Raw genomic sequence first — 12755 nt, 5'->3', positions numbered from 1 at the left:
GGAGCCAGTGTACAGCTTCCGGGTCATGTGGCCAGCATGACTAAGCCGCTTCTGGCAAACCAGAGCAGCTCACGGAAACGCCGTTTACCTTCCCGCCGGAAGGTACCTATTTATCTACTAGCACTTTGACGTGCTTTTGAACTGCTAGGTTGGCAGGAGCAGGGACTGAGCAACGGGAGCTCATCCCGTCGCGGGGATTCGAACCGCCGACCTTCTGATTGGCAAGTCCTAGGCTCTGTGGTTTAACCCACAGCGCCACCCACCTCCCAGCACAATGGTGCTTATCCCCTATTAAGTGTGCTTAGTATTGCAGCCTTAGTCATCTTCCCTTTACTCCTACATTACAACTCCACATGCAGGCACTATTCCAAATGTATAAATGATATATAATGGCATTATGGCAATTGTTCCATCAGCACAAGCATTCTAGCTCACAGATACGGGCTCTGCATTATTGGGACACTTGGTTGTGCAGGTGTCCCAGTTGCCTGGAACGCCTACATACAAGGAGGACCTCACAAGTTACCTTCTATATATACAACCACATACAACAAGTGGTTGATTAAAAAAAGAAGACCTGACACTGAATGTAGAGCCAAAAATATGGCCCGTCTCCAATCTGTACTGAGTAGGTGCCCACATGCACTAACCTAAGACATGCATGCTGTTACTGTCTGCATGTTTTTAATGTCTGAATCAGCAAAGCACCTTGAATAATTTCAGAGGTCTTCACTTTGGTTCTGGGTGCTTCAGAGAGATCCCACATTCGCTCTCTAGTTTGCAGCTTGAGAGGGTGTAGTATTGTAACATGGTTACCATAAATACCGTATTTTTCGCTCTATAAGACACACCAGACCACAAGACGCACCTAGTTTTTGGAGGAGGAAAACAAGAAAGAAAAAATCTGAATCTCAGAAGCCAGAACAGCAAGAGGGATCGCTGTGCAGTGAAAGCAGCAATCCCTCTTGCTGTTCTGGCTTCTGGGATAGCTGTGCAGCCTGCATTCGCTCCATAAGACGCACACACATTTCCCCTTACTTTTTAGGAGGGAAAAAGTGAGTCTTATAGAGCAAAAAATACAGTACTTTCTGGGCATCCTTACCTAGAATTATTTGCAAACTAAGAAAAGGTCATTTAAGTATGCAACAACTGCAGCCCATGTTTTATTAGCCCAAAATTGGAAAATGAGCCAGGTCCCAACCAAAGAAGATTGGCAACTTAAGTTGACAGAATATGTACAACTTGCAGGCTTAACATATAGAATAAGAGAACATACGGTTAAAGAAGATTGGAAAACGTTTATTGAATATATGGAAAATAATTGTGCACAGCTGAAAACGCTGGCAGCATTAAGCTAAATTCAACAGTGTAAATAAGTTTTGATGGATGCAATAATGGAAAACTGATTGGTATAGTTTTTTTGTAAAATATGCAGGGATATAAGATATGTAAAATGAACCATGGAAAGAGAAGAAGGGAAGTCATTGATATCTTAAGCATGTACAATGTTTATCTGAAATTGTAAAACAGAAAATTTAATTAAAAAAAGCATATTTTGAAAAAGAAATATTTGCAAACTATTTATTTATTTACAAACAACCCTTCGCAAAACAAAACATCAGAGTCAGGGCAGCAGAAGGAGAAAGAGCTGCATTGAAATGCTAATATATTTGGCCACACAAACCAAGCTGAGTCTGGTGTTTAGAACTGCAAGCTGAAAAGAGTGAGAAAGAGCCTGCTATCTGAAAGAAAGGGTGAGAAAGAATTGAGTTATAGATAAGGAAGCAGGAACCTGAGAGGTGATGGTAAAATGCCAAACACTAAAGGGCAAGTTGCTGCTGCTGTGTTGTTGCTTTTTAAAAAAAGACATTTGTAATTATTTTACATTCTGATTATAAACTAAACCAATCCAGGCTAATCCAAGCCTCATTCCACATCCACACAGAGAAGGCAACCTTAGAGGACCATAGTGTTTAGCTAAGATAACAAGGATATGCAGATAGAGGGACACAGAATGAATCAATTAAAGGGATGTCCTGTTGATGTTTCAAGACCTGATGACCACGATGTATCTTATAGGGATGAAAGTGTTATATTTTCCCTCCCTAGTGCTCTTCTTTGTCAGCTTCACCCTTCTTGCCACAAGAATATCTCTGTGCAGGAGGGTGTATGAAACAAAGGCCAAGGGGAAATAGTGTTAAGTTCAATTAACAGGTGAAGCACTGCATGGGAGCTAAGGAAGAAAAGCTTATAATATTTCCTCCTCCACCACCCTGACATATGCAGGAGGGAAGGAGTCACTGCAGCCTCAGCTCCTCTAACAGTATCTTATGCACAAACAAATTATGCATGAGTTTGCCCAAGGGACTACTCAGCTACTCAACAGTAATGGGTAATTGCCCTAGCAAACTTATACCTCCTATCAGTGATACACATCAACACTTATGCCAAGAAGGAGAAGGGGGGAAAGATGCAAAGAACAAATTTCAATAGAAAGTACATTATTATTATTAGCAGGAAGATGGCATAGTTTTATTTAACTCTTTGCAGGTGAAACAAGAATCTTAGTTATTCTTACATTTAAAAACCCCAGATTTCTTTGTGAAATCTGATATTCTCCCCATGTATCCAGAAAGATAAACTGCCAGGTTAACATTTTTTGTAATGGCACATTATTATACACAATTCTTCCCAATACCCAAAAAAAGTGCACACACTCATGAAACAAAGAAATGGACAAACAGGAAAACTCAGACCCTGTAAGGTACAGCTGCCCCCAAAGGTAGCTTTGTCTATAATCTTTGGGAATTCTTGGAGAACAGGTGAGGGCCCTACAGGCTGAAGGCAGGCAAATGTGGGTCCCATCTTCGAAAAGCTTAGGATGAGTCAACAGTATAAATGCCAACTCCTAGGGGCTGAGGCACTTGGGGGTGGGGCGTTGCTTTGTTTTGTTTTTGAGGGGTTTTGGCCCCCCAATGTTCAGAGGGTGGAGGATGGCAAACATGGAGCCGGGCATGGTGTGGCTTTGGTAGCTGGAAGTTCAACCTCCTTCTGCCACCATGGGAGGGATGGGGGAAGCAACTGATAAAGAAAACAATAAAAGGTAAAGGTACCCCTGCCCGTACGGGCCAGTCGTGTCCGACTCTAGGGTTGTGCGCCCATCTCACTTAAGAGGCCGGGGGCCAACGCTGTCCGGAGACACTTCCGGGTCACGTGGCCAGCGTGATGAAGCTGCTTTGGCGAGCCAGCACCAGTGCAGCACACGGAAATGCCATTTACCTTCCCGCTATAAAGCGGTACCTATTTATCTACTTGCACTTAGGGGTGCTTTCGAACTGCTAGGTGGGCAGGAGCTGGGACCGAAAGACGGGAGCTCACCCTGCCACGGGGATTTGAATCGCCGACCATACAATTGGCAAGTCCTAGGCACTGAGGTTTTACCCACAGCACCACCCGCGTCCCAAAAGAAAACAATAGTCCTGTTCTATTCTGCCTTGGTCAGACCACACCTGGGATACTGTGTACCCAGTTCTGGGTACCACAATTTAAGAAGGATATTGACAAGCTGGAATTGGTGCAGATGAAGGCAACCAAAATGTTCAAGGGTCTGGAAACCAAACCTTATAAGGAATGGTTGGAGGAGCAGGGTATCTTTAGCCTGGAAAAGAGGAGACATGATAGCCATCTTCAGATATCCCAAGGGCTGTCACATGGAAGAGGGAACAAGCTTGTTTAATCCTACTCCAGATGGTAGGAGCTGAACCAATGGATTCAACTTACAAGAAAGGAGATAAACATCAGGGAAAATTTTCTGGTGGTAAGAGCTGTTTGACATTTGAATGTACTCCCTTGGAGGGTGGTGAGTTCTGCTTCCTTGAAGGTTTTTAAGCAGCGGTTGGGTGGTTGTCTGTGAGGGACGCTTTAGTTGTGAATTTTCAGCATTGCAGGATATTGGACTAGATGACCCTCAGGGTTCCTTCCGACTCTACCATTATATCATTCTATGTTTTTTTATTTTATTTCCATACTTTCCTGTGCTACCGATGGAATATCGAGGCCCATGGTCTGCTTTAGTCACTGCTACAGTGCAGTGTTGTCCACGAAAAATGGGTCTTCCAGTCACTTCAGCATGTGCCATGGGTATCTTACAGCCACTTTTAAGCATTATTTTAGTATGTTGCGGATGTACACCACTTAATGAGGAGCCATAATGGATATTGTGCCAAATGCAGCCCAGAAATCTACCAACTGCTTGAAACGAAGGCTGTGCCAAAATCAAGTGTTTTGGAGAGGGGCACTTTCAGAAGTGAGTTTTTATACCCATTTTTGACCCTCACATGATGGCAGCAGTGGACCTTGCAGCAGCCACCCAGAATGCCCTCTGGAATAAAGCCGTGTCACCATGTAGCATTGTGTTAAGAGGAACTGAGGGTTTAAAAAATTGTGACTGCTTTTTAAATTGTTTTGTTAATAGTTTTTTTTTAATTGTTAAGAGGTTACGGCTGCCACATTTATTATTATTTTTAAATTCACAGTATCCCTCAGAACAATGCTGCATGATGTCTTTCATGGAAGCATTGTGGTGGAAAAACGCCACCAGCTGGCAGCCTCAAGTGGACTTCAGTGGTGGCACTGGGCAGAGAACAAGCCCCCTGTGACAGGCCACCATAAACAGCTAGTGGGTTGATTCCAGGTTGGTCTTCCATCCGGCTGAGCAGGCCTAAGGTATGTTAACTCAAGGATAAGCAGTTTGCTTTCATTTTCAGCCTGGTAAGATTAAGAAGTTATCAGCAATCAGTTGAATAGTTACTGTCCATACATGCTACTCTGGCTTCAGCCTAGATTTGGCCTTCCGTGTGTTGCAACTCATGGGCCAGTGCAAATGCAGTGATGTGCCAAAATCAAGATTCAGTCAATGGTGGTGGATGCAGCCAACTGCATCTCCATAAGCACTGAAGCACCTCAAAGTCGGGATGGGCTGAGACTTGCCCTTTTGTCAGTGGAACCTGTGGCATACCGGGTGCTGTGGGTTCTGACTCAACTGGTGAGCCCCATTTTGGGGTAGTCTCCCGACTGCCACTGCCAGGGCTGCCACAGATGGAAGGGGAGCTCTGAAGAAGTGAAAGGATACTGTTGTAACTCCACAGGGGCCAGGCTGACACATCTGCCCCTCAACCCCAAACACACATAGTACAAAAGGCATTTGGGTTGCTCTGTCAGTCAGTTATTGGGCCACAACCTCTATTATAAATATATTGCACAAAATCAGGAGATGAAATATAATATATATGCTATGAAGCAAAAGCATTGTTTCTTTTTATTCTTTAGCATTTCTGTTGTATAAAGAAGAAGAAGAGTTTGGATTTGATATCCCGCTTTAAGGAGTCTCAAAGGGGCTAACAACCTCCTTTCCCTTCCTCCCCCACAACAAACACTCTGTGAGGTGAGTGAGACTGGGAGACTTCAGAGAAGTGTGACTAGCCCAAGGTCACCCAGCAGCTGCATGTGGAGGAGTGGAGACACGAACCCAGTTCACCAGATTATGAGTCCACCACTCTTAACCACTACACCACACTGTGTAACAATTTCATTCGAATTAATGGCTGCCATGTTCTGACATGCGTGTTTCGTTGATTTCAGCAGTGTGTACATCTGCAATCTGAAACATACTTGGCAATATGATTGTTGTCAAAGGCCTGCACATAGATACGCCTTCAGGATGGGGATCAAATGGACACCATTAAAATGTCACTTGCTACGAGCAGGGTCTGTTTGACCAGTTAGGATGGAATTTTGTCCCCACATAAGATTTGCTGTTGGTTGCTTACCATGAAAGGCATGGTAGCTCAGTAGTAGAACATGAGCTGGTTTGATGTAGTCTAGGAGAGATTAGAATGTAGTCTGGGAGTGAGGAGGGGCAGGTTTAAATCCCCTACACAGCCATGAGCTCATTGTGTGACTTTGGGCCTGTGATTCTCTGGTGAAGTTAAGCCCATGGATGAGTCATAAGGGTGAAAATCTGGAAAGCAGAAGGTGAGAACAGGTAAGAAACACATAGGCAGAGATCTAGTGAAATTAAGATTCCTGAACAAAGTAGATTGGCGATAGGCCTTTCAGGACCCCGGACAGAGCATTAGAACCAAACGGAATATGCCAATAATTTCAACTGAGTTTTTTCCCGGCTATTTGCCAGGGCAATTGAGTAGAATTTGACTGAAACTTGTCTGAGTCTGGGTGTTTGGGGATTCAGCTGATGGGTAGCTGAGTTCTACTTTTTCCAGTCCCATACTTCCTCAAAAGCCCAAGGGACCATGTTATATTATCGTGTCCTCCCCTCAGTTTCCCAGGAAGTACAGAGAGCCAGGGTAGGATGCTGTCTGTGAAGCATAGGGGAGCAGTGTGCTGATTTTAGATTTAATTTTTTTTAAAGATCAGTGAGCCTCTCTTGGGCACTCCGCTGGCAGTTTCCATGACTTCCTGCAAGGCCCATAAGAGATCATAACATAGTATTACCCCCTGGGCTTTCCAGAGAGCACGGGAGTCAAAGGTCAAATTCACAATTTCAGCTTGGCTGTGGGAGATGATGTGATACACTGGCTGAAGTGTTAGATTAGTGTCTGGAAGCTTAGGCTCTGGTTTAGAGTTCTCTTTGTGATCTGTTTAGAACCAGCCTTTTTAGAACCAACCTGTTAGGATAAGTGTACTTCATAATGGAGGATTCTGCTTCACAATATGAATGGTGTTTGAGTCTTCAGAGGCAATTACGTTTCTAAAGAACAGTCTCTGGGGATCACAAATAGGAGAAGTGCTCTTGTGCTCAAGTCCTGCTTGCAGACTTCCCAGAATCCTCTGGTTGGCCATTGCAGGGACAACATTTTGGCCTAGATAGATCTTTGGTCTGATCCAGAAGGGCTCCTACATTCTTAAGTCTCTTTCTGTTTTACAGTTAATTATTTTGAGTTTGGACCTCATAAAAGCAATTTAATTTTATTTGCAGTTTGTTTGTTTTTTTAAGTCTGAAAAGCATCGTAGAGATAATTGTTTAGCTGTGCTGGCTTTAAATCTCCTATATACCTTGAGCAGAGAGGGGAAAAAGAACATAAAGGTTATTGAAACATCTATTTTCCTTAACTGTGATCCTCAGGCTCTGTTCTTAATGTGGAAAGAAGCGCTTTTATATAAATATCATCTCTGTTATCTGGGAAATAGTGTGACTCATATTCATGTTTAGAGAGTAGGTTAAGTGAATAGAGATCTAGCTTGCCAAAGACACATTTGTCAAAAAGAAAATTAGGACATTCATTTCACTTCTTCGAGGAAGAAAAAAGATCTAGGAACAGCAGCATCCTCTAAAAGCTATAGTTATGTGATTATTCTTGCTTGACTGCCCTCTGCTGGAATTGCTGAATTATACACAATACTCACAAAATGGCATCATAAGGCAACTTGATAATTGCTAAAGGTAAAATTACGTTATTGCAATTGTCTTCAGAAACTGCCTACACTGGACTGAAACTGAGAAATATGCAGTGCCTTGGTACTGATTTGATGAATCCCTGAGTAGCTGGCATTTGTATTACTGAAAGAAAAACAAATGATAAAATAATGGGTGAGACAATTGATATGACTGAAAACAATTGCTGTTGTCTGAATCAGAGGGGTTTTATTCCACATTAAAGCCTGCAAGTAAATAATGTGTGTGTAGGCTTCTAAATATGTTTAACAATATTTTATATTCCTGAGCCAAGGGAGCAATTTTCAGTAGATATATATTTGTCTGGTAACTCTTATTGCGGGGGGGGGGGTGAATACATCTTACAATTTCTCCATGGCATAGCTATTAAAATATATAAAAGCACTGGCGTGGATGCTATGTAGAAGAGAAATGCATTCTCTTCGTTTGTTTTGCTTATTTGTTCTAGCTGACTGAGGCATGCACCTTAGACTTACTTGTTCCACTCATGAAAGAACTGTAAATAACCACAAAATGGAAAAGTTTAAGGGGCTGTTTGAGAACATCAGAACTCTGCGTATCTGGAGGGCTTCAATATAATGGATTTTGTTTAAAAGGCAAACGGTTCAAATGTCAGCACATCCCCTACTAGTTCATGTTGCCATTTTCAACATGTAGTCTGCTTTAAATCTTTGCGTGGAAGAGGAATTTTCAGAACGTAAACCTCTGTGCTGTTGCACTGTGAGGGAAAAAAGATATACTTGCTGAGATAATGACATTACAATTTCACTCATTCAGCTAGGAAACCTATTTGGGAACTGTTTTTTAAAAGAACACGTTTGAAGATGAAGGGTCAACAACTAGTGGCTCGCTGGGTAGTGGTGGTATCTGGTCCTGGGACCAAATCTCTCTCTCTCTCTCTCTCTCTCTCTCTGTGTGTGTGTGTGTGTGTGTGTGTGTGACAGACTGGTTGGACATAAAGCATGGGTAGGCAAACTAAGGCCCGGGGATCAGATCCAGCCTAATCGCCTTCTAAATCTGGCCCATGGACGGTCTGGGAGTCAGCGTGTTTTTACATGAGTAGAATGTGCCCTTTTATTTAAAATGCATCTCTGGGTTATTTGCAGGGCATAGGTATTCGTTCGTTTTTCTTTCAAAATATCGTCCGGCCCCACAAGGTCTGAGGGACAGTGGACCAGCCCCCTGATGAAAAAGTTTGCTGACCCCTGAGGTAGAGGAATGGTGGGAGGAACCAGCTGTGGAACCTCCAGTGGAAGAAAGCTCATAGCCTGGAGATTGGGGATGGGACAACAAAGAGGGAGAAGACTGGAAGGAGGTGTCAGTAGCTGAAGAGGCAACGGGGGTTAGGGAGCTGGGAGAGTCTGTGGCAGAGAGAAGTCCAGGATCAGAGGAAGAAGCTGAAGCAGGAGGGTGGGAGGAAGGAGGCCAAGATGCAGAGATGAATCAGGCTGGTGAAGAGTCAAAGGTGTCTCTCCATCCTGCTGTGACAAGTGCCCCTCCCCCCTTTTCTCTCAGAACCAGAAGAGGCATGAAAAGGGCAGAGGAGAGATTGGTTGCATGCTTGGAAAAAGCCCTGGAGAGGAAAGGACTTAGGTAGCTGCGAGAAGGCAGGGACCTTCAATCCCAGCAACTGCTTCATGAAGGCAAGGCCTACTGGGGATGAGTTGCTGCACTCATTAGGCCTGACGCTCCTGGGCAGATTACTTTTTCCTAATAAAGAATTAACTCCCTCTTGCACTGTGTGATTTACCATCAGCTCGCTCCTAACAGTTTATCTACCAAGGAAAGAAGAAAGACAAAGAAGGAAAATGTAAACCAGAGACCCTTGCTTTCACCAGTCTCATGCTCTGTTGTATACACCAACCTCATGTGCCCCATCTCAATGCCCTACCACCTAAGCAGCTAGAAAAGAAGAGTGTTAGGGAAGAGGTTTTCAACCTTTTTGAGTCCACAGCTCCTTTGACCAACTACATTCTTTCTATGGCACCGCTGTGGGGCTCTGGAGCCCAGTGATGTCACCCCTTGCCTGCAGAGCAGGAGTATTCCCTCAGCTTCCTCTCCTTGGGAGTCCTCAGGGCAGTCACTGCTGCAACAAACAGCTGTGCAAGCCTTTGGGAGGCAGAGACATGAGGGAGGAAGGAAAGGAAAGAGGGGCAGAGTCCAGGGTTGCCCACGGCACCCCATCCATCATTCAAGGCACCCCAGGGTGCCACGGCACACTGGTTGAAAACCACTGTGTTAGGAAGACTATCTCTTCATCTCTGCTGCTCTGCCTCATTCAGGAGGGAGTAATAGATGTCTCTGGGTGAATGTGTCCTCTCAGCAACAGAATGAATGTGTGCTCAAGCAATGGACCTTCCCCTCTTCTCCCCTGATGCCCTGAAGAGCTTGTGGATCCTCCTGAGCACATTTTTAGGCCTGTGGGATCAGAGAGTTCCAAGTGATCTACTGTAAAAGTAATTGCCAAGCAAAGAGACAGACCATTTAGTGGGGTTCAAACAAAGGCTAGCGAGGCAGTTTTAAGGGGGCTAACAAAATGCTGCCAGTTACTGAAGCATTTTGCTGATTTCCCTCCATATCCTTTCCCTCCTTCAGCCCTCCAGGCTCCAGAGTTGGAATAGCCACTGGAGCTGTGTGGGCTTTAGTGTGGCAGCCAGCTGCAGGCAAAAGAGAGAATCTGCCAAAAATGACTATTCTCCATCCACCCCCCTTCAGGGGGGGGGGTTCTGCAGGATTACATTTGCATTTCACTTTCCTTCCTCCTCCACTCACCTCCCCTTTTTAAAATCGAAGGAGAGAAAAGGTGTGACACACACACAGAGAGAGAGAGAGAGAGAGAGAGAGAGAGAGAGAGAGAGAGAAGATTTAGCCATCATCCTCAAAACAAGCAAATCTACCTGAGCAGCCCTTGGATATTCCTCTGATAAAAACTTCAAAAGGGCACATTCTTCATTCAGGCAGACACAAAACAATGTTCTTGTTGCTAAATTGGATTGATTTTGAGTAACTCCATGGAAAGCGGCAGCACTTCTTGGGATTTCACAAGTATAGCTCAAGAGCAGAATACATCCAGGATGTGTCAAGAAGGGAAAGACTATATAAATAAAAGCAGTTCTACATGCTCTTAAGTTGTCACACATCACCTGCTCTGTGTGTCTCCTCAGTGGCCCTAGCACATTTACATACACTGTCATCGAATTTCAAATTGCACCTCAAATCAATGCCAGTTTAAAATTGCCTTTCAGATCACTGCTGTATTTTTTTTCCCTCCAAAAAAGAAAAGAATGCTCCTTTTGTATTAAATAGCAGTGCTGACCTTCTTGTTTCTCCTCTGGGTCTTCATTTAGGAAGAATTCACAATAATTATCCCTCAGATGTGTTAGGAGTAATATGAGGCAGGGAGAAGGCAGATATTTTTTCCCTTGGCCATCTCCATAGATGCTTTTTGTGTGTGCATCAACACACAAAACAAAGCTGCAGTGTATTGAACATTTGGGTAGTGTCAGAAACCTGATTGATATTTACTAATTAGGGAGGGGGTAGAAATTCAATCCACATTTAAAGGCAAGCCTATCTAATCCATAATTTCGGGGGGGGGGGAGGAGTGAACTAAAACAGCCATCCTTTGAAATTTGCATTCCTCAAAATTTTGCAATGTGGTTCCCCAGTCAAGTTGTATCTACAAATACGGCACACATCCTAAGGTAAATTGCATATATTTGCAAAAATGTAATTAGGGGAATTTACATTGCAAAAAATGTGTTTGTTGGGCAAAATCGCATACAAACGTGTGTATAAGGAGAAATTTGCACTAAAGTGCTGGTGAATTTTCATGAGGACTTTTATTATTAAAAATTCAAAAACTGATGTGGAAATGTGGAAAACTGAGTTTAAGACTGGAAAAATGAGAAACTGAGAGAAATCACAATTGACAGATTCACCCACCCCTAAAGGAGAGATGGGAAACTTGAGCAGAGATCGGTGAGGACTGAGCATGCCCAGTGGCTGCAGAACACCCCTCCAAGTGGGGTCATTCTGGGGTTTGAACTAGCATTTTCCAAATGGTCTATCCAATCATTTGCTATAAGGTCTTTTGGACCTTTAAAGTGCTAGAACTTTCTAGGGTTTGGGGGCGACCTTTGATCATTATAAAGCCCCACCTAGTTCTTTAAAAATATTTTCCTAGGTCCAGTGTAGGTTAGGTGTCCAAATCCATTTCAGTACGGAGGCCCCAGTGTTTGGCTGATCTTAACTTTTAAAATATTTTATTCCCTGTTCTATTTTCATTTCATGAACAGATATCAGCCAGACTTCCACTGAGGTTCCTCGAAATAGCTAATAGTATAAAAACAGCCTCTATAAAGAGGACAGTCTCCTAGCAGCAATAATAAACGCAAAAATAGACTGAGACAAAAGATGAAAAGGAGATGGGCGGTTGGAAAAGGAAGGTAGGTGCATTTAATATTGCATATTACATGCAAGTGTTACATATTATTTTAAAATGTCCCAATTTCATAATTTTTTGGCCTGTTTCTATTATAAAGCACTCAAATTCAGCTTCTGACTTTGCAAAATGAGAGTGTACCTGTTAAGTCAATGCCATGATGAAACTTGTTTGAATACGAGTTATACCCACCTCTCTTAGGAGCAAAGGATTAGCATTCTGCCTTATTTTTGTTGTATTCAGCAGAAACATGCCTGATTCACGAGCAGGCATTATACATGTAATCCAGCAATCAAGGCTGGCCCAAGATATATTGCTGCCTGAGGCAAATAACAAGCTGACACACACACACACACACACACCCAACTCCATGTACATCAGCACTGAAAACAGGATCGTATCCTCTCGTGTACCTGAGCCCAGCTAGCTAATTTATTTGTGGGGTTGGGGTACAGGCATGTGGCACACGCATTGCTCAGTTTACTAACGCAGGAGAATGGCTGCTCCCTGAGGTGATGGCCTCACTCTGCCTAATAGCAGAGCGGGCACTGCCTCCAATAATTAAGCACTTCAATTTCAATTCAGAGGGACTTCAACATGCTTTCCTTTGGATTGTGCTGCATTATTTTTGACCTAGCAGGAGCTTGTGCTTCAACAAAGTTGGTGTTAAGTATAGTAATTTAATTCACTGAAATTGTAAATGCTTGCATGTATTGGTAAATTTGATTAGTTGGTAATTGAATTCTAGAGAGTTCACTCGTAGTTCTCATGTGATTGGCTAAGGTTGGTCACATGGGACATATGTAGTGAAGGAGAGACTCCATTTTACGTGAAGCA

This window comes from Podarcis vaucheri, assembly GCF_965113315.1.
Source record: "Podarcis vaucheri genome assembly, chromosome: 2".
NCBI classification, from domain to species: domain Eukaryota; kingdom Metazoa; phylum Chordata; class Lepidosauria; order Squamata; family Lacertidae; genus Podarcis; species Podarcis vaucheri.
Note: the sequence above shows the minus strand (reverse complement) of the source record.